Below are 23,058 nucleotides of genomic sequence, written 5' to 3'. Positions count from 1 at the left end.
TGCAATGTACTGCCCAGGTTCTACCTAGATCAGACTGTCTCTTCAAAATGAGCAACTGGGCAAGGACAGAAGTGGTAAGGGGGGCTGCTGTGAGGCCAATTACAACTTGGAAAGAGCTGCAGAGTTCAATGGGAGAGGAGAGAAAACATTCATCAGCTAACAATATCCCAGCCACTCCACAAAGCGGATTTTTTTGGGGGAGAGGAAAATCCATCTCAAATCCAACAGGTGGTTTGCAGCAAAGCGTTCATGTAATTGATCATGCAAACATGTGGCAAAAGGTGCTGTACTCAGACGAGACAAAATTGGAACTTTTTGGTGTAACTGCCAAGTTTCTGGCACAAAACCAACACAGTACATCTCTCCCAGTCAATTGGGGGGGGTCTGCTTAGAGTTCATGGCACATGAAGGGACAAACCACATCCTTGCCTGGGTGAAGTCAAGAGAACTGGTTCTGTGGGCAAGAAAAAAGGGCCACAGAAGAGGACAGGGAACATCCAAAAGACACGCCGGAGGGCCGTAAAACACGGACATCTCCCACCTGTTTTCACAGGTAAACTCTCACTGAGCGTGAAGGAAGATGTGAAGCAGCCCGAGTGGCAACAGCCTGTGGGGCACGCGTGGGAAGTGTCTGACTCAGATCTCGGTAGTCCCATGTTTCCATGGAGATCTGAAAATAGCTGAGTTTTGACGGTTTAACTTTTGTACCTCCAGGTTAAGAGTGGTTTTGTCCCTTCCTTCCAAAGGTCATGGAATCAATTAGTAAAGCTGTTATTCACGTCTAACGCTATATGCCACCCCAGCAATGACATTTAGAATATAATTTGGGCAGGTGTAATAAATCCGATTTTTAAACAACAAGGCACCAAAGACTTAGAAATGATGACATATTACATCTGCCAAATGCTGAACAGACAAGGTGTCACCTGACATGCGTTTCCATGAGTGATTCTCTTAAACGCACACACGCCCTGTCGAAGAATCCTGCTTTTTTACTTTTCAGAGAAAACAGCAGGATTGCTCAGTGCGTGGCTGATTTGCAACCAGCTGCAGCCTTCCCCTTTCGTTTGTGGATGGAAGTTGAAAAGAAAGTCTACTGATGTCAGGTGAACCGCTCTAATTGGAACAACAGGGTATTGGTACAGTTTTTCCATTTGGCCCCATTTGACAAGTCTAGAGTTGTATTACACCATTGTAGCTCCTGAGAAGAAAATATCACATTGACACAGCTTTTGGTCAATGACGGCTACTACTATGGACAGATTGCAGCTCAATGTCTTGTTACGTCCAGTGCTGCATGTAAGAGTAAGGTCACTGCTACTAATCAAAATGATCAAGGACAAACATCCAGGCTCTCTGAAAATGCCTTCATAAATTGCGCAATAGGTGGTGATTGAGACCAACAGATGACCTTGCTGCAAGAACGGATATTTAAAGTTTCTTAAAAGAAAGCGTAAGATATTCCTGAGAACCAAATAAGCTCAAGGGGCTTATAGCTAGTTGGAAACTTTTACTAAGGAGAGGAAACCAAGATGAGCGTAGCTTTCATGATGAAACTTTGATTTCCATGATCTTGTCATGTGAAATTTTGTTTCCATAGTGATTGCCACATATCTCTTTTATGGATTCTCTGGACCACAATGGCATTGTACCATGTCAACATTTCATTTTTGTAAAGTGTAATTGAGGTTATCAAAAAATATTTTATCTTTTTTTTCCCAATGGAAAGCCCCGGAAGGTACAGTATGAGGAGCGGTAGTTGTAGATGAAGATGAGCAATCCCTCTGTTTTAGAATCCTGAAGATGCTGCTTTTCACATTAAAACTATGTGTCTGCTAAGAGAACCCTACTTCTGCTTTAGTGGCTGTCCCAATCAAGAATAGATGCAGTGGTTTTTGCGGTCATGTGCGGTTGATTCTACATCTCGCAGTGAAAATCCGAAGCAAATGAAAGCATTATAAACTCACTCAGTAAATCCCTAAGCAATTAAATATAGAATCTCTCGGGTTGAGAAACGTAACACAATAAATTGGTTTTGATCAAGTGTGGACTATGGTTTTTTTAAAAGCCTTGGTTTTTGAAGCTTTTTATTCAATTACAACTGAAATTCTTGGCAGAATGGGAGGAAATAACTATATATTGGATTCTCTACATAATTACATGTCCTAGAGTTGCCTTTTCTTTGTGTGATAAAAAAAGACAAAAAGTAGGCACTAGTTACCTTTTCTGGTTTTCATGTCCAGAGATGCGCACCTGATCACCACATCTCCACATCTTGGCTTGCTGCCTTTGAAAGGACCTGATGAAAACACAGTGGCTGGATGCGGCTCCCTCTGGTGCTGCACTCAAGTGTTCTGATACTGTTCAGGCAGGCACCACAGGATCTGCCTTTCAGAACGCATGTGCTTTGAAGGGAAGAAGAGAGTTTAAGCAGGTGATGATTTACGCGAATTTATGCACAGAATCCCTGCAGCATACCAGCTCTTCCCTTTCAGTCATGTGTGGAAAGCTCATTGAAAAAGTGTCCCAAGTGAGAAGAGTCAATAATGTTCATGAGGATCTTCAGTCAGTATCAGCTGATAACCACATGATCAAGATGGACCAGATGGCACCTTCTCACCTGTGGCCTATCGTATGCTCTTTGTGCATCAGAACACTGAATACTTGTATTGGCTGTGAAAAGAGTGTGGTCTGAATTTGGTGTTAGAGAATATGTGTAGGATATCCTGTTGGCACAAATATAGTTGAAGTTCCTATCCAGGTAATGATGAAGTATACAGTATGTTTGTTTTAGAACACCTGTCCACATCGTCCACCCAGGCTGTTTGCACATTCGTAAGCTTTCTATCTACATGGAGATCATGCATTGTAATTAACATGATTCGATGTGAGAGCACATACAGAGAATTTAGTTTTGTTAAACCATTTGCAGGATGTGGGTTTTACCACCTCAGTGCCTTACAAGAGTATATACACAAAAACTAGAAGTGATTTTTTTTGTTTTTTTTTATACGGACCATCAAGTGTAGGTTATTTCAGTTTTTTTCTTTGTTCACTTTTCTTTCTGCAGACACCAGTGACAGCCCAAGGTGCACCAGTTTTAAATTTAATAAGAGATGAAATCATGAGTGCTATTTACCACCAATCTGTTCTTAGCAGCTAGAAGAAAATCTGTTTATCTTCATGAAGCTCATGCGCATTCATGTAATGTGCTGCTGTGAACAGGAAGTGATACGGACATTTTAAGGGGCCTAGAACCAGCACTTCTTATTTTCTCTTCCAGTTTTCTTTTTCACTTTGAAAACAGGAGAGAACCAGCCTCATTACTTGCAGCCCAAAGGGATCTGAAGGTCAGAGAGAAGTAAATTCTTCAGAACACCATGCTGTTCTTGTAGATGGCTTCTTTTGCTATATTAAAACTCTTGAGTTTCAGTTCACAGCTGTCCTCAGTTTAACATAAATCATAGTAATAGCAAGAGCCAGAAAGCAGAACTATATAATAAGATTGGAGATTTTCAATTCAACTGAAAAGCAGACTTGCAAAACACATAATCTATTAACTATCAGACACTTGTTTCTCAAGCAACTTACTGCACCCATTTATACAAATGACCATTCTACTAGAAGCAATCAGAGTGAATTAACCTAACCCTATCTACTACTCAACCCTCACTCATTTATTATTATGACCTTCATTATTTAGGCCTTCTGAAAACCCAGAAGGGGTACGTGTTGCATGTGATGCTGTTTGATGATCAGTTTCACTCAGAAGCCAAGTGCGTACACGAATGCGGGTGGAGGGACAGTAGTATAACTTTACGCTTGGTTTGTAAAGGAGCACAAATCTAAAAACAGCCATGCCAGGTATTCAGCTTTATGTCTTTAGTTTAACCTTGTAAGTGATGACTCTGCTAATTCCCGGAGCCTTTTTCCTGCTTTAAACCACACGCTGCAGTTAAAATGTGTCTGAAATAATATGATTGGATATTATTAAAAATCGTCCACTGTCTTCTGTCTCATTTGCTGTGTTTCCCTCATTTGATTTTGATAGTGTTCATCTGTATGCTTCTGCTGAGGTCAGTTGATCTTTATTAGCTACAATTGTCAATGAAAATAAAATCTACCACAGTGTCTGATTATCATACCCTGTGCACACATCACTCTTTCAGATTTTTCAGTTGTTCATCCAATTATGACCGATATTGCCAGCAAACCAAGGCTCTGGGGTGGTGCCAACAACATTTAAATTAGATATGAAACTCACCAGTTGGGCTAAGCAGAAGATGCAACTGAGTCAGCATCGTGGTCTATGTGTGTACACTGACTGAAGTTGAGGACAAGCGGTGTTACTATTCTGAATCCTTTTTAAAAGTGAAGTTGATGCCCTCTAGTGGCAACTCTTCAGAATTGTCTCACTCCGAGTTTCTGAGCCGATCCAAATTTCACTGGACTTCTGAAGTCTTTATTTAATTTAAAATTTGCTTGTTACCAGCTCATAAAAAGTTAAACATTTCAAGACATCAAAGCTGATTTTTACACCTTTTACTAGGAAACAGGTTTAATTAGAGAAATTATTAGTTCTGCTCAGGATTCAGTGAAGTAGCTACCTCATTTGGATTTGAAGCAAAAGAGTCTCTGTAGTCCTAAAGGCCAGGATTACAACATCGTGTATCTCACATTTCCTCATCCACATGGTGTATAAAGCATGAATGAAAAATCTCTGAGGCAATTGTAATGCCAGCAAACTGCATAAGACAAACTCGAAGAGGCCATTTTGCCTATGTGTCCTCTTTGATGGTAAGTTAATTGGTCCATCCAGGTGTTTCTTGAAAATAGCCAAGGTATCAGCTCCAACAACATGACTGGGTAGCTGGTCCACACTCCTACAGCCCTTTGGGTGAAGGTGTGCCTCCTGATCTTGTTTTTAAATGCACTTCCATGTAGTTGTCACTTGTGCCCGCTGTTCATTCTGTTCAGTTTGTGTTTCTCTGTTCATTCTGAAGAAGTCTGCAGATTGATGATTGAGGAGTCTTGAGGAGTTTGAATTCTTGTAGAAGATTCCCTTGGTTCAAGGTTGACTTCCAGTGAAGGACATTCCCTTAAGACCTGGAATGTATATCTCAAGTAGGTGGCTGCATCACCATGCGTAGGTTGCAAAGGTGTCACGATTATAGTCCCCCCTCCTTAAGGGTGCTCCAGCCCTTTCACTTAAGACTTTATTCTGTGCACCTGATCCCTTTTTCCCAGCCCACCTTAAAAGCCAGGCGCTGACGCTCATCCTGGCTCTGCATCTGGTTTCCGTACCGTGCGAGTCCGGGACCTGGAAGCGCCTGGTCCCGTTCAGGTTTTAATCCCTGTCCCCTGTCCCCTGTCCCCTGTCCCCTGTCCCCTGTCCCCTGTCCCCTGTCCCCTGTCCCCTGTCCGCCGGTTCCGACCCTGTTTCTGGTTTTAATTCCGTGTTGTGATGGATCTCCTGGTTTTGGACTTACCCTTGTGTTTTGGATACCCTCTAAGGATTATTCTTTTGGATTGTTTGCCTCGGCCACACCTCCCCCGTGCACCAGCGCACTTTGGACACGCCCCCCTGTTTTCAGCCCCGTATTCCTGCATGTCGTTTTCCTAATGTTTTCCCCACTTCTTCGGATTGTGTCGTCCGCATAGGGTCCGGAAATAACTGTTCGTTAGAAAAGCAACAACTACAGGTTTATTCCATGCTGAAAAGAGGAGAATAGAGACACAACGTTTCAGCTGTGAAGTCTTCATCACACCTGAAGAAGGCTCCACAGCCAAAACGTTGTGTTTCTTTTCTTCTCTTTTCATCTTGTATATCTGTTTACCTTATGGTATAGAAGATGTAAATGACATGTCAACAGAAAAAGCCTTATTCGTAAGTAATGGACTCTTACTTGAGTAATGAAACAACATATATAGTACCAAGACCAAGAAACACTCCTTATTATTATTTTTTCTTTAACATAGCAAATTAACCTGCCTGACATTTTATTTCAGTCTGCATGTTGCATGCAGACGTAGCTTCCATCTGTAATGTTCCCCCTACTTAAAGCATCTCCGCTGAATTCAAGCTGTAGTTTTAGGGGGTTGCCTAATATTTATATCCCCAGCTGCATATAAAAATCAGACTTTCTTATTCAAGACGCTTAAACTTTGTGTTTTGCCTCATCGCCATTCAGGATGAGGTACAGTAACTGCATAGACTTTATAGATGCCTTATGAAAGTAATCCATCAAGTGCTTTTATTGGGAAGCTACTGCCTGCAGCTGGTTTGTAATTAATAACATCTACCAATGTGGAATGAGTAATAGGTTTATTCCATGCTGAAAAGAGAAAAAAGAAAACACAACATTTCGGCGGTGGAGCCTTCTTAGGGTGTTGCTCACACCTGTTGTGTGTGTTTTCTTTCTTCTCCTTTCAGCATGGAATAAACCTATTACTTGTTCCTTTGCAGCCTACGCATGCTGACGCAGCTACCCACCTGAACTACTTCAATCTACCAATATGGCTTGACATAACTCCCACCTTTCTGAACCAACTGAAACAATTATAAGAAGAATTTAAAATTCCAGTAATGAGATAGCTGTCAACCCTTGTTAAATCGAACCTTTTAGCAATGAAATGGAAATGGCATACTGTATGTAACAAATTAATTGTTTTTTTTTCTTTATTAATTTATAAAGGAAAAAAAACAATCTGCCTCAGGGTGAGTTTGAGCCCAGATTGCGAGTTTAATCTGTCTATGGATGGGTGATACTAATGCTGCTCACTTCCTATGAACCATGTTATTGTGCTCTACACCATGGTGTAATAAATGGAGCCAAATCTACCTGGAAATTTGTGTTAATGAAACTGTGGATAAAGATGGTACAAATAAAATTAAACATAAGTTAATACTGTACAATTAGAAATACTTGAAACACATGACCAACGACAGACAATTTTACTTGTTAAATGTATGTACAGTAACTGTGAGATGCCTTATTTAAGGAATATCGCAAATATTGCATGCACCACTAATTCTGTATTATTGGTTTTTAATTAATTGTTTAGCTGCTGTAGATCCTTAGTTATTAGAAGAAAATTTTCATCTAGCTTCAAATGATAGAATCTGTGAATTTTTAAAGAAAAATGCAAACAGAATACATGTTCACATTTTTGGTTAAGAGAAGGCTGAAGGAAGGATGGTCTCCTTATATTGAAAAAAATATTGTCTAAATATCATGAATAAGACCCTCAATGTTACCAAAACACTGAAAAAATGAATTCTTTGGAAGCATTAATCTCTAAAAGAAAGCTATAATCAAACACACTGTTTCAACACCATTTACCTTGATTGCATTTGGTTTCATTGAGCTGAAGTGAATCATTTTAAGGAAAGCTATTCGATGCTTCTAAACAGATGCACGATAATAAAATGACTTATTGTGCAGCATTCAATTAATGCTAAAGGTGTTCACGCAATAGCTGATTCAAACCATGACAGATCCTTTACCACAAGAAAATTAACCAAATCACAGATAAATCCTCAAACTACTTGGAATCGTGCCTCAGTTTGTGGTGTGATGCTGCCATAACAAAAGTGGTAAAGCAAGTAAAGCAATTCACTTCACAACTGAGGCAAAACTTTCCTATGACTCGTATCCTCTGCAATGTTATCACTTAATTAACACACTAAGGAGAAAATGAAAGGAAGAGTGTCTCCTTTTAATGCCAATATGAAAAATTTAATAACTTCTGTCTTCCTGTCTGCGGTGTTGTTTGTAATCAAATAATGAAACTGTTCACATGTAATTTGTATCCACAGCTATTATAAACACAGTTTAATTAAATACATATACATATAAATACATTAATACATATACTGTCGGGACTAACTTGTTATTATGTAATTATATTGTAGTAGCTTTTAACAGTATAAATTAGTTAAAGAAGACATGGTAACAGGAGTACAGCTAATGTATAAAATAATATATCAGAAAGTAATTCAGCAATTCAGATAAATTATTAAAATATTCAGTATAAAGGTGAACATTTATAGTAATTAACTGATGTATAATTACTGTAAATGTGACAGTTTAAGATTTGCATAACCTGTTCATTGGGAACAATTTTATTAACATTGTAAACTGCTGAAAGAAAGATTTGTTGATTGTTTGAGTTCTGTTGCTCTAAGAATTAACATACAATAACGTGCCCTGTGATTTCATAAAAACACTCGGAGCCCACTGTTTGGTATTTCAGTTGAGTTAAAACTGCCAAACTAAACTGAGTAAAGATCTACCCGATTTTAATTATCAAGAACAGCAAAAGATACAATTACACCCTGCTTGAGTAATTAGGATCACCTGGCTGTTGTCAGCATGATTGAAAGTAGTCTCTCTGTGTCTGTGAGAAAACTGCCTAGACAATAAAATATCAGGTACTCATTGAAGAGGACATAGCAAATTGGCAAAGCAGAGAACCTAGCTCTCAACAGGTGCCAAACCACAGGCAGTAGGGCTCATTTTAAATACTAACTCAGGCACGTAAGCAGCAAAGATAGCACAAAGCAAGAGGCACCAGAACTTGTGAAAGCAGGAGAAACCGTGGTTGTTGTGACAGCAGGAGGTGGAATTAACAACTGGTTATCAGCATGTGTTCTGCTGTGAAAGAACTGCATGAATGTAGTACAATGCTCAATAGATGGAGGAAATCACTTTAGAGAATTTTCTCAGTGGTAGAATAAAGACTATGGGAATGCTGCTCTCAATAAGGACTACCAACGTAATTTGGCCAGTGTAACACCCCTACCTTTTCTAGGGAAAACCCTGGGATTTTTAATGACTGCAGAGAGTCAGGACCTCGGTTTTACATCTCATCCGAAAGATGGCACCTTTTTACAGTGTACACTTTACTGGGGCATTAGGACCCACACAGACCGCAGGGTGAGCACCCCCTGCTGTGCCCACTAACATCTCTTCCAGCAGCAACCTTAGTTTTTCCCAGGAGGTCACCCATCCAGGTACTGACCAGGTTCACACCTGCAGAGCTTCAGTGGGCTCCCAGTTGTGTGTTGCAGGGTGATCCATCTATTTACTAACGGCTGTAACCAATAAAGGGTCAGGGAAGAGCCAAAGCCTACTCTGGCAAGCAACAGGCAGAAGAAAGGATATTCCCAGGACAGAATAGTTCATAGCACGGCACACACACACACCAATTTTTCCGGAAGCCAACCTATCTTCCAGTACATCTTTGGGCTGTGTGAAGAAACCAGAGCACCTGAAGGAAACCCATGAAAACATAGAAAGAACATACAAACTCCACACAGACAGTACCCCAGGAATGGAACCCAGGGCTCCACCCCTTCAAGGCAGTAATCCTAACCATTGCACCACCATACTGCCCATTAACACAATACTTGCCACACAAACACATTATTATTGGATGTTTAGAGCCATTTACAATAAAAAGGCATTATTATTTGTGATGCTGATTAGAATGTTCATCAATCTGTGACAAGAGACCACATGTCAATATTTGATAAATCAGTGTCTTTGTTCAATAGTATTATAGAGCCCTGACTAGCTCATTGGATTAAGATCAACAGAAATAAATATGCAAAAGTAATAATTGTACTAATCAGCCTACATATTATCTGACTGGTCCAAATAATTCAAATACTACACTACAAACACTCGAGTGCCACCACTATTACCAGCAGCTATGTCACCCTGCAACTCACAACTGGCAACCCACTGAAGCTAAGCAGGTGTGAGCCTGGTCAGTACCTGGATGGGAGACCTCCTGGGAAAAACTAAGGTTGCTGCTGGAAGAGGTGTTAGTGGGGCCAGCAGGGGGCGCTCACCCTGTGGTCCATGTGGGTCCTAATGCCCCAGTATAGTGATGGGGACACTATACTGTAAACAGGTGCCGTCCTTCGGATGAGACGTAAAAACTGAGGTCCTGACTCTCTGTGGTCATTAAAAATCCCAGGGCGTTTCTCGAAAAGAGTAGGGGTGTTGGCCTTAACCAATCATGGCCTCCTAATAATCCCCATCTATGAATTGGCTTCATTACTCTCTCCTCCCCACTAATAGCTGATGTGTGGTGAGCGTTCTGGCGCACTATGGCTGCCGTCGCATCATCCAGGTGGATGCTGCACATTGGTGGTGGAGGGGAGACCCCATTACCCCATTATGCTTTGAGTGGAGTGTCCAGTGTATAAGTATAAGTGTAAGCAATTATTAATTATTATTATTACGTTCCCTCCCCCATTTTCCTCATTTTGGCAGGTTAATGAATTCTGGGATTAGATTAGTTATTTTAAGGAAGAATGTCTAATCCCGGAGTTTTCCGTGCAGGGCTGCAGAAAGTGTCTCTCTTTCTCTGTTTCTTCCTGCTGACGGTGGGAGCAGATCCAGTCCTCTTGAGTAACCAGCTTTGAATGTGTCACCCAGTTTCTATGGCCAGGCTGGGTTCACTGTAATAAAGGCTGGGTTATGTATTTTTGTTCCCAATTCCTTGTTCATAGATTTCAAAAGGGTAATCTACAAACGGTCATTTACAAACCTCCATTTGCAAAGGGGCTTTGGGCTCCCTCTTGTGGTCTGACCAAACTTCAAGCCTTTTTGGATGCCTCCTTGTCTCATTATAGGTTAATAACCAATAGGTACTGACTTATTGATAAAAATATAGATTGTGTTTTGCAAACTGATTTTTACAGGCACATGTTATAGTGTCTTTATTATACAAACAATAAAGTAAAAAGAGACTTTGCATATTTCACTATTACAATGATATTATTGTCATAGATGTGAAATTTGGATTTAAGGCAAACAATTTTGGGGAAAATATTGATATTAATTATGCTTATAATGTGCTGAACATGATTAAAACCCTGAAACAGTGGGAACAATAAACACTTAAATATTTCTCAAGCTTGCTGTGCTCATGATGACCCAGTTTTTCAGCTGTGGAATAATTACAAGCAAATACAGATACCGATTATTGTTCATGGTTATCTGTAGGTATTTGCCAGTACAGCATCACTAGATAAGAGTGTATCAAGCAGAGAAAAAAAACACTTTTTTGTCACACAGCTAGTTTTTATTTGTTCAGGCTCTAGTAGCTTGATCTTTGGTAAATCAGGGTCATTATTCAACAAAATTATCAAGCCCAAACTACCCCAATGGGTCAAGATCCACAGACAAAAGTACACACAATATGCAATATGCAGCCTGTATATTAGCTCAGTGCTCCAAATAATTCAAATTCAAAGCCCCCTTCAGTTCTTGTTTGATTGAAAAACAATGCTTAGTCCTTAGTGCATGCTAGGAATGGGATCAGTAGGTTTCAGCTTTTTTCTGTGAGTTTTTTTCCTTGCTATTGAGAGTGCAGTTGGGAATGATCCCAAGACAGTACCATACTGGCTAGTACACAATTTAGTACGCAGCTCTGTACTAAATTCTCAAATTAGCTGAAAAGCTTTCAAGCTTAGTGTAGTGTGAGAGCAAAAGAACAACTTTAAAGACAAGTATATCTATTAAAAAAACAACATTAATGGGCAAGAGCACAAAACAGAGTGATATTTCAAGTATTTACAATAACTCTGAATGTCTTTGTACCTTTACAGAACCAAGTCTAAGCTTCTTTTCTTCCTCCATAATGAACAGGTCCCCTGTGATAAATAAGAGTAAGATTCCTTACACCTATATAGTGCTTTTCTGAACACTCCACTCAAAACACTTTACAGGTAATGGAAACTCCCCTCCACCGCCATCAATGTGCAGCATCCACCTGGATGATGTGACAGCGTCGGCAGCCATAGAGTGCCAGTACACTCACCAGACACCAGCTATCAGTGGGGAGGAGAACAGAGTGATGAAGCCAATTCATAGATGGGGATTATTAGGAGGCCATGATTGGTAAAGGCCAAATGGAAATATGAGCAGGACCAGGGTAACACCCCTACTCTTTTCAGGAAACACCCTGGTATTTTTAATGACCACAGAGTCAGGTCTGTTGTTTTACAATTCATCCAAAGGACTTTTTACAGTATAGTGTCCCCATCACTATAATGGGGCATTAGGACCCACGCAGACCACAGGGTGAGCAGCCCCTACCAGCCCCACTAACACGTCTTCCAGCAGCAATCCTAGTTTTTCCCCAGGAGGTCTCCCGTCCAGGTACTGACAAGGGTCACAGCTGTTTAGCTTTTGTGAGTTGTCAGTTGTGAGTTGCAGGGTAATATGGCTGCTGACTTAAAGAGCTTGTGAAAGAGAGACAAACCCCATATAAGTGAGTTAGAGCCATTACTGTAAATTAAGTCAGTCATACTGAAGACAAAACTGCTTTCTAAACCAGTGTTAATGCTATGCGATCCTTTCTGCCTGTACCAAACAGATCCATCAAGATGTGTCTTACCTGAATTTTTTATAAAAAAATAAATATTTAAACGTATTTTTCTAACTTTAAAATATGAATTTCTGTCTAACCTTATGAATTCTTTGTTATACTATGTATCGCTTTTTAATGGGTCTCTGCCTATTTAGGTAGCAGTCATATCACCCAGCATCTCACAACTGGCAGCCCACCAAAGCTCAGCAGGTGTGAGCCTGGTTGGTACCTGGATGGGAGACCTCCTGGGAAAAACTAAGGTTGCTGCTGGAAGAGGTGTTAGTGGGGCCAGCAGGGGGTGCTCACCCTGCGGTCAATTTGGGTCCTAATGCCCCACTATAGTGACAGGGCCACTACTGTATACTGTAAAAAGGTGCTGTCCTTCGGATGAGATGTAAAACCAAGGTGCTGACTCTCTATTGTTATTAAAAATCCCAGGGTGTTTCTCAAAAAGGGTAGGGTTATAACCCCAGCGTCCTGGCCAAAATTTCCTATTGGCACTTACCAATCATGGCCTCCTTCATTATTCTGTTCTCCTCCTCACTGATAGCTGATGTGTGGTGAGCATTCTGGAGCACTATGGCTGCGGTCACATCATCCAGGTGGATGCTGCATACTGGTGGTGGTGGAGGGGAGTCCCCATTACCTGTGAAGCGCTTTGAGTGGAATGTTCAGAAAAGCACTATATAAGTGTACGCAATTATTGTTATTTGTAATTCCCACTCAGAGGAGGTGTGTACAGTATGTACTGCACCACCACTTCACAGCTCTCTTTTCTCTGCACTGAAATGAACAATCAAAATGCTCATTGGTCATGTAGTAATCCATCCTTATAATCAAACAATGCTATCATCTCCGTAAAATTCAATAGCAAATATCAAACTGACATCAGAACGTCTTTTGGAAGCAGTGAGACTTTGCTAACCCTAAATGGGCACATCTGTCTAAGACCATTCTAAGAACTTCAACCTGATCTAATTCATTTTCTGGAATTATAAGATCACAGAAGCTTGATGACTCCATTGATGTGCAACCCCTTTAGTGTTTTCAGGGCATAACGATGACTTCATGTTTTTTTTAGTCGGTGTGTATTGTAACTCTCAGAGAGAATTCATAGGTATTTTATGACCTTTTTAAAATTGCATCTGCACTCTGTGGTTGAAATGCTTATATACGACCTAGCCCAAATGACATACTTTAAAAAAATCCCCTGATCAATACACAATTGCAATGTAAATGTAAATGTCAACCAGTTTTGATCTGATCATAAAAAGGTTAATTTCAAAGGGAATGCCAACAGTGAGTTCCCACCATATTGCACTCCAACTAATTTTATGCTTCGGTTTATCTGTTGGCTCAGTACCAAACTCAAGAGAAAAAAAGCATCTCAGTGCATCGGAAATACACAACCGTTCTCACACACTGTAGACCAAAATCAAAAAAGGTTTCCTTCTTCAACAATTCAGGTTCTGTTTGCACTTTGTGTGTGTTGAGGATCCTGACTGTTCAAGCTATTTAACCTTCAATCCTTCCAGTCTATATACTGTACACATAAATAGAAAAAGAAAAATTAGTAGGAGCAATTGAATAATTCAGTTTTTGTTTCAGAATGCTGCAGCTTAGTGTGTTTGGAAATGCTGCATATTCTGTGTTTGTCTAACTGTTCTTATTGGTTTGACAGTTTATTAGGTTATGATTACATTTACTGAAGAAAGTATGCCACAGACAGAAAAGTCCCATTTGTTGAGACATGGGGAACCTAGGGGTTGTTGATATGAGATACACAGGGCTGCCCACATCTCACCAAAAAAAAAACTATTTAATTGTAGAGCCAGGAAATGTAAATGATACCTCCTGTAACTGTAAATGTTGCTAGTGGGTGTGTATGTATGTGAGTCAGTCTGTTAAATTGTTTGGTCATTAGAACATTGTTACTTACTCATGTACTGGTATCATGGAGGTTCGTCCTACTGGGTTCCCCTTGGTTGCTCTTGCTAGTCTACATCACTATCAGCTCTGTTACCGTATATTCACAACTTCCTTTTTCATATACTCATTTCAAAGCAGATAACGTCTCCACTTAAGCAATTATTATTATTGTTGTTGTTGTTGTTGTTGTTGTTGTTGATGTTGTTTTAAGAGCAGCATTGTGGTGAGGCAGCCTGAAAACCTTTGGTTACTGGGTTCAAATTCCAGACTGGTGTAGCATCTGTGTTCAGTGTGCACATTCTTTCTGTCTTCACATCAGTTTTCTCCAGGTACTTTCTCCTGCCTTTTAAAGACTGCTGTCTAAGTTAATGGGTGTCTTTAAAGCATCCATGTGCATGAGAATGTGTTCTCATGTTCTAGGTGCATTTCAGCCCTGCACCCTCTGCTGGTTTGACAGGCTCTAGGCTGCTGTGACCCACACTCTGAATGAGTGGCTTTCCGATATTGGGTGGATGGATTCAAAAAAGATAAAAAAGAAAAAAGTGAAAGTTTGCAAAGAGCAGAGACTAAATGACCTAACCTTGTGGCTCATTCATAACTTATGCACTGTTCAAAATGCCATTTTAATGTATATTCCTAGTGTGTTTTACCAGTGTGACTGTCCTCTCCTCCCTCTCTGTCCTTTTTACTGTCTTCTTTGTTCTGTTATCTTTATGGACTGCATTCATTTCTCTCCTTCTATTTCTGCCTTTAAGATATACAGCCAGCAGCTATGTCACCATGCAGGTGTGAGTCTGGCTGGTACCTGGATGGGAGACCTCCTGGAAAAGCTAAGGTTACTGCTGGAAGAGTGTTAGTGGGACCAGTAGGGAGCATTCACCCTCCTGTTTGAGTGGGTCCTAATGTCCCAGTATAGTGTCAGGAACACTAAACTGTTAAAAGGTGTCATCCTTTGGATGTGACATAAAACAGAGGTCCCGACTCTCTGTGGTCATTAAAAATTTCTCGAAAAGCGTAGGGCTGTTACTCTGGTGTTCTGGCCTAATTTCCCATTGGCTTTTACCAGTCATGGCCTCCTAATAATCTCCATCTATGAATTGGCTTCTGGCTTCATCACTCTGTTCTCCTCCCCACTGTTAGCTGATGTGTGGTGAGCATACTGTGCGCTCTTTGGCTGCTGTCGCATCATCCAGGTGGGGCTGCACACTGGTGGTGGTGGAGGGGAGATCCCATTACCTGTAAAGCAGTTTAAGTGGAGTGTCCAGAAAAATGTTATATAAGTGTAAGTTATTATATTAGTAATAGTATTACATTAAAAAAATATAGCTTTCTGTTACAATTGAGCACATCTACATTAGTGTCCAAGCACTTTTTATGTTGTTTTGTTTTCTTTTAGTCAAAGGCAAAGGAGATATGGCAACAAATAATCCCCGTTTCCAGCTGCCTTAATTAAATACACGTCACAGTACTAGTTAATTAAAGGCCACAGTGAGTGAGAAGTACAGTACTATAATCTGTATCGATGTTCACACAGCTGCACCGTATGGCACATGAATGTCTGATGATATAGCAACATGATACTGTTGCTGACCTGTGTGTGAAAATGTCTTCCTCTGCTGGTGTCAACCGGCAGTAGAACTGTGTAGGCGTGTGGTAATGCACTCTTGCCTCACTGCTCAGAAAAGGAAGAGCTGCCTGTGGTTAATCTTTTACATCACCGAAAACCAAAGTGCATAAACTATGTCATGCTTCCTTTCAGTGGAACTCCATGAGTAACAGTTGATTTGAAGGTCAAGTCCAGCATGGTCCCTTTATCTTGATGGATTCCCTCACTGAGTTTAATGTCTGTCTGTCCTCTGACTAAAGGCAGGCCCAAACCAGCACTTCAAATATAAAAAGAAATAATTTTGGACAGCTCATCTTGTGAAAATCCTCTGTCCAGTGTACTCGGTGAACATTTGGGTGTTCCACTAAAAGACAGGGGGTTAATGTAGATGGTATGAAACCAGAGAATGCCTACTTATATTCTACAGCAAAGTAGAGAAATGGCAGTCTGATAGTGGACCAAGATAATTTTACTATTTCCTCAGGTATTTGGGGAATTAAAAATATTAAAACTTATGGTGCCAATGCTGCTGGCGGCTGTGTCAGCCCAAATCCAAGTCTTAACTATTTCCTGAATGTCTTCCTTCACTTCTGCTCATGCTTTAAAACTAACTGTACATTTATGTTTTGTGTACCTGGGTTGCATAGTGTAAGTGTCCCTGTGCCTCCCACAAGCATTGGAGCTTCACACATCAGGCCCTCTTCTCCCAGCTCAGCCAAGACAATTAGAGGAGGGCAGAAGAAGTGGTTGAAGGTTACTGGAAAAAACAAACATGAAGAAATGAAACATTAGTATCAATCTCCTGAGAGATTATGGCCCTTGACCAAACCAGATAGACAAAAGGTTGGCACAAGGGGGCGGTACGATGGGGCAGTGGTTTGCATTGTAGCCTCACGGTGCTGAGGCCCTTTGGTTCAATTCAGGAACTGGGGTGCTATCTGCATGGAGTTTTGAATGTCCTGTGTTCTTGTAGGTTTCCTCCAGGTGCTCTGGTTTCCTACCACAGTCCAAAGACATGCTGACCCCGATGTGAATGTGAGCATGTTTGCATCTATGTATCTGTGTTTGCGTCTGTGTGTGTCCTGCAATGGACTGGTGTCCTGTCCAGGGTGTATCCTGCCTTGCGGCCATTGTTTGCCTGGATAGGCTCCGGCTCCCCCGTGGCCCTGAATTGGATGAAGCCGTTAGAAAATGGATGGAAAAAGTGTCACAAGGAAACAAAGGGAGAGTCACACTCTACAATCAGATATTGATACAACACACACTGGCCACAATCTTCACCTGCAAGGGTCACAGAAGATAACCATCCTCGCCTGCGAGGGACAGCTGACTAACACCACCATTGAAAACACAAAGATTTCTGCACAAATTTGAATCCCTAGATTTCCTTAGAGTGGTACAGACAAAGAAATTGTGCCTTACAGTAAGATAGGTACGATGTCAACAGTGAGGAGGAGAGTACCATGGTGAGTTGCATAGAACATTTTTGTTTCAGGTATGAAAAAAGCTCCACGGCTGAAACATTTTGTTTCTGTTCTCTCTTTTCAGCGTGGAATAAACCTTTACTTGGTCCTTTGCAGCCTACGCAAGCTGACGCAGCCACCTACTTGAACTAGAATTTTGCGTTTAGGTGGCTAGGCCAAATAATTGTATTGGGCGCAGCAAGTCCTATCACTTTTTTGCATCTGTGAATTGAATTGTTACGTGGTCCATGGTATGGGTTGAAGATGCATTGCTGAAGGGTTAAGGGCAGAAGATGATGCATGAGTCATGAAAAGACTAATTTTCGGTTTGTGTCTGATGAAATGTATTACTATAGGCCTTGAAACTCCTCACCCTCCCTTTGTGTCCACTGTCCATGTAGTTTGTTCCAGGAAGTCAGCAAATTAGAATTATTCTTTTCTAAATAAATGCAAAGTTTCCAAAGAAAGTGTTACCATACTAATAATTTTCAAATGTATCTGTTTCAATAACACATGTAACCAATGTAAGAGCAACAGGTTTATAGTTTATACTTTTTCTAGATAAGTATTCATTGCAAAATTTATATTGAATGTATTTATGCAAGGGGGCTGTCCTAGTAAGGGTTTATCAATAACATCCCCTCATTGTTACAATACCGGTTGAACATTTATGTTTCCTTTCACCTAAACATGGCTGAAATCAACCCTGATCTTGCACAACATTTTTGGTGCAGAATTTTAACTGTAAATTTACTGCATTCCAATAAATAAATGTCAGATTTATAGCACAACTTGCAGGATACGGCAGTATAATTAATGCTGAATGAATTCATCTTTTTTTTTCTGTGAGCAGAAAGAGTACTTAGAAATAAGCTTGCACAAATATGAATAGTCCAGGACCATTTCAATAACAATTTAGTCCAATACAGGGTCGCTATGCACCTTGGAAAGGTCTCCAGTCCATCACAGGACACATATCAGGGGTTTATTAGGAATGGATATAAATTTTAAACATGGTGTTTCAAAAGGAGCTCATAGTAGTGAGGGGTGTTTTTGACGTCCTAATAGGTGGGAGGACATCTGTTGTCCTCAAGTTTCTTGACTTTCTCCAGGGAGAGCAATGTGAACAGCACAGGCAGCGGCGGGTGTTGGGGTGATCTTAAGGATTACAGTGAAGCCTCTCATTGCAGTTCTCAGTTGGATATTGACAAGCCAAGTGTGGTCCAGACTGCTGCAAACATCTGGCTGTGGAATCCACAAGGGCCATTGCTGGTGGCTTAAACACTGATGCTCATGCTTCTTTGTTTGTGCTTGCCAGTTTCTGGACCTACAGTAGGTGACACTTCGACTTCAATTGTCCAAGAGGATTCCCCTTTCAGGGTGGTTAAAGGAGGCTGGTTTTGGTCCGATTTCATGTGAAATAGGTCAAAGTGGAGTTATGTCTAATTAAAATGGACTAATAAATATTGCTGACAAACAACAAAAATATACAGCGTGGGGGAAAATTGTTCCTTTTCTAAATTGAAGAGGAGATGCTCCTAACTTATGACACTGACTAATAAAAAGAGGATTTTTAACATATTATTATTTACAGAAACTGTTTGCTTGCAGCCCAAGTAATGTAATTAATAGTTTCCTAGTATTTGTCATTTTGATCTTAGGTTTTTAAAGCCTCCGATTATTTACAGCTATACATCTTTCAAACCTGGGTATATTTTTCTCACTGGCGTATAATATTTTCCGTCAGTGCCCCTCTAACGGTATAAGTCTTCTTAGCAGCTTTGGGTTTTAGTATTGCTGTGTCATGGATTGAATACCCTTTAAGTGGGTATTATAAGATGGGAGTAAGAGAAGCAGTCGAATTATTGACTTTCATGCTTCACGTGTGCCTGGACCGACTCCTGTTACACCCAGATGCCTCCAGAGAAGGAATACAGTTCGCAACACCACTTCATCAACTGGGTTTCGGTCTGTTCTTTCTCCACTGTTGCCCACAGCACCCAGCTGCACCATAACCTAGCTTATAAAAGTAGAAAGAGAAGACTGCCCCATTTTCTGCAGCATTGTGATGAGATGAAGAGCTAAGTAAAATGCATACACATAATTTATACCCATATTTGTTTGTGCCTAAATAAATTATTATATATTTTAAAATAATATTGTCATATATATGAGTATGTATCAAATCATATCATGATTATGGTCTGTTGTTCATTCTACGTGGGTGATTTTTCATCATTATTCTGGACAGACAGCCTTGTGCAACTTCTTCTTAAAGCTTATTCTCAGACAGGAAACATGTGCCATGGAGTTTCCACTCTTGGTCCCTGAGGGCTGGTGTGTCAACAGGTTTTCAGGCCAGATGGGCTCTTAGTGACTTGAATCTAGTCATATTTGCTTAATTTGATCAGTTCAAGGACTTTACCAGCAATCAAGGGTCTGGTGCTTTAAAAGGGGAACTACAGTCCCAGTTTCTTAGACAGGTTATTAAATCCTGGTAACAAAATGTTATAAATTCTGAATTAAGCATAAAATCAGCCCTTCCTGCTCACTAGTGACCGTAATTACTAATTTAATACAATGTATGAACAAATAAGGACAGGTTGTGCAGCAGATATGTTCTAACATGATCTGCATGCAGTAAACAAGTAAATAGTATTTATCGGCGATATGTTAAATTAAATTCATCTGCACTCACTCAAATTGGCAGTCTAGTTAAAGTATCTAAAAACTGTTGCCTTGTATGTGTCGGCTTCATAACATTATATATAAATTAATACAGCAGCAAAATTTGCTTGGCCAAAAGCATGTGCTTTATTGCAACAGAAAAAAAAATTTTTTCAAATACTGTTTATTTGGGATAGGACATGTGTATTGAAATTTGTTCTGCTTTGGAGTATTACGATTATGAAGGCTGACAGTTTGTAATATGCAAAATATTTTCTTTTCAGATACCGAAAGAAAACTTGTACTCAAACCAGGTGCCGGTCCTACCACTTTTTCCCATAAAAAGCAACCAATGAGAAGAGAATGCAGTTAGAGAGTGATATCAATGACTGATGGAAAATCTGTCTTCACGATTTAAGTGATCCTTTTTATCAGACTTTTGTTCAAGATCTAAATTAAGATGTGCATTAAATATGGTTTTAAGACTAATAGCTATCTGATTAAAATATGTATTCACAAGCCTGCTTGTTTAAAATGTAATGGGGTCATTTCACGTCACCAGATGCCTCATTTTGAATCACAGACAATAACGGCAATACGGCACTGTGCATACCTGGAAATGTATACTATTTTTCTATGTTAATTGGAGATTTTATACATTACTGTGTACTTTGTACTTTTATTGTAGTTGAAAATTAATGGATCAATGCCAATTATTTATAAACCTGAAATGCAAAAAAAAGAGTTGCTGTTCCTCTTTAAAGAAGCCTAGAAAACACTCAAACTCACCTGCCATCCAGGACCAAGATTGGGGTCCCCTGCTCTATGCATTTATATCTATTGCTGGGCATTATATTCTATCGCTGCTATAGTTTTCCATGTATTTCCCCCCGAGCTGGATTGAAAAGATGCAAGAGTACTTTGTCAGTGCAGAAAATGGAAATCTAAAAAGAAAAATTGAAGGACAAAGTCAAGCCGAAGACGCAAAGGGTCAAAACTCGACACACATTTACTGTCTTGATCAGCTTTAATTTGGGTCTATCTTGCAAGAATGCCATGTGTTGGAACACAAAATCACATGTAACTCTTTCAGGAAGATTAACTTCCCATAGGCAGTTAAATGTTCCCCATTTCTTATTTTATAAATTTAGTTCCTGTCTGTTTTTCACCAGCAGCCATGTCACCCTGCAACTTACAATTGGCAACCCACTGAAGCTAAGCCTGTGTGAGCCTGGTCAGTACCTGGATGGGAGACCTCCTGGGAAAAACTAAGGTTGCTGCTGGAAGAGGTGTTAGTGAGGCCAGCAGGGGGCGCTCACATGTCCTAATGCCCATGTGGGTCCTCATGCCCCAGTATAGCGACTCTCTGTGGTCATTAAAAATCCCAGGGTGTCTCTTGAAAAGAGTAAGCGTGTAACCCCGGCGTCCTGGCCAAATTTCCCATGCCTCCTAATAATCCCCCTCTATGAATGCTACATTACTTTGTTCTCTTCCCCACTCCGATGGCAGGTGGAGCGACGCGCCGGTTGGAGTATTCTCAGTCGCATTTAATGGCAGCGTCAGCTCAAAGATTTGGTTCAGACCACCAAATGGAGACGGGCGTGCCGACAAGCGGACCCTGTTGATAGGAATGAGAGAGTTCCTGTCTGTTTTTCGAAAGAGTGGTGGAAAGAAAACGTTATGATAAAAGCTCACAGTACAATAACTTTGTTAAATAAACATAATTAAGGAGAAGCAAAGTACTAGTATTTCTTTCCAATTCATTGACATTTGCAACCTATTTGCTTTATGACAAAACAAGCTCTAAGCAAGCTGTAATTGCTTCATATATATGGTGTTCATGCAGTAGGAATTTTTCAAAGTTTACGCAATCATGCTTGAATTTGTACTTCCTCTATAACATCATCAAATGCAGTTTTCACAAGATTGCAATCTATTCCGCCAACCTTTTTAATCCTGGAAATAGAATAAACCCATGCTGTTCAGATATGGGCAATATTTCTTCATCATGGCAAATAACAGCTAAGATGTGCAAATTTCCTCATCCTTTAGAAGTGTATTTAAACAGCTGTGGTACATAAGATGTGAACTGAACTGAAGTTGCTTCAGAATTTGTTTCCTCCTCTCCCAGTACATTATGGACACAGACATGTCAGCAAAAAATTCTCATTCACATAATCGAGCATTACACAACTGAAATTGAGACAAGAAACTTCCTGCTTGAAAGATTTCTTTAATTAGGCTTGAAGATTAAGCTGTTCTTTTGGGTGGGGAATTCCACGGGTGTATTAAGTGGATTTATTTTATACAACTGGGTATGCTCCTTTGCCTCCTGACAAGTTAAAGAGCTATCAAAGACTCTTGTTTGTTTTCCTCAATGGCTTTAACCCTAATACATATCTACTAGTAAGACGTCACAAATCGTAATAACTATATATATGAAAGGACACTAAAATATAGTCTTTCCAATCAGGAAAACACACAAAAAACATTACTTAAATTATTAGCTCTTACCCAGCTCTACTATACTCCTTTCTACCTTATGTTTCCTCGATTCCTCCTGTCTCCACCTCACACCTACAGGTAGGTCATGTCAACTTTGTCCTTACGTTCTCTGCCTGTTCAAATGCTATAAGTCCCTCTTTTGCATAGACTGAATGTTAAGGCACATAATGTAGATACATTCTTTACAATTAAAATCTTGTTCCTGATTGAAACAATCAATAATTTGCAAGTGGCTTTTGGTAAATATATTTAAAAGCTAACGTTTTTCCCTTCGTATCTAAATTTAGAATTACCTACTGGTCTCTCTCCCTCGTCAATCTCCACTCACAAAAATCTTTCAAGTGTCCTCTAAGGTACAGTATGTCATCATGATCTGAACATTGATCCACAGCATGTAAAGACACCTTCCCTGCTCACCACCTGTCCAAAACCCCCTCTGTCCTTCTTACATATCCCTCCACCAGAGAGCTCCAGCTCACAAGAACCATTATCTCATGG

Source organism: Lepisosteus platostomus, chromosome 3 (genome assembly GCF_059453375.1).
Source record: "Lepisosteus platostomus isolate fLepPlt1 chromosome 3, fLepPlt1.hap1, whole genome shotgun sequence".
Taxonomy (NCBI): domain Eukaryota; kingdom Metazoa; phylum Chordata; class Actinopteri; order Semionotiformes; family Lepisosteidae; genus Lepisosteus; species Lepisosteus platostomus.
This window is presented reverse-complemented; position numbering follows the sequence as displayed.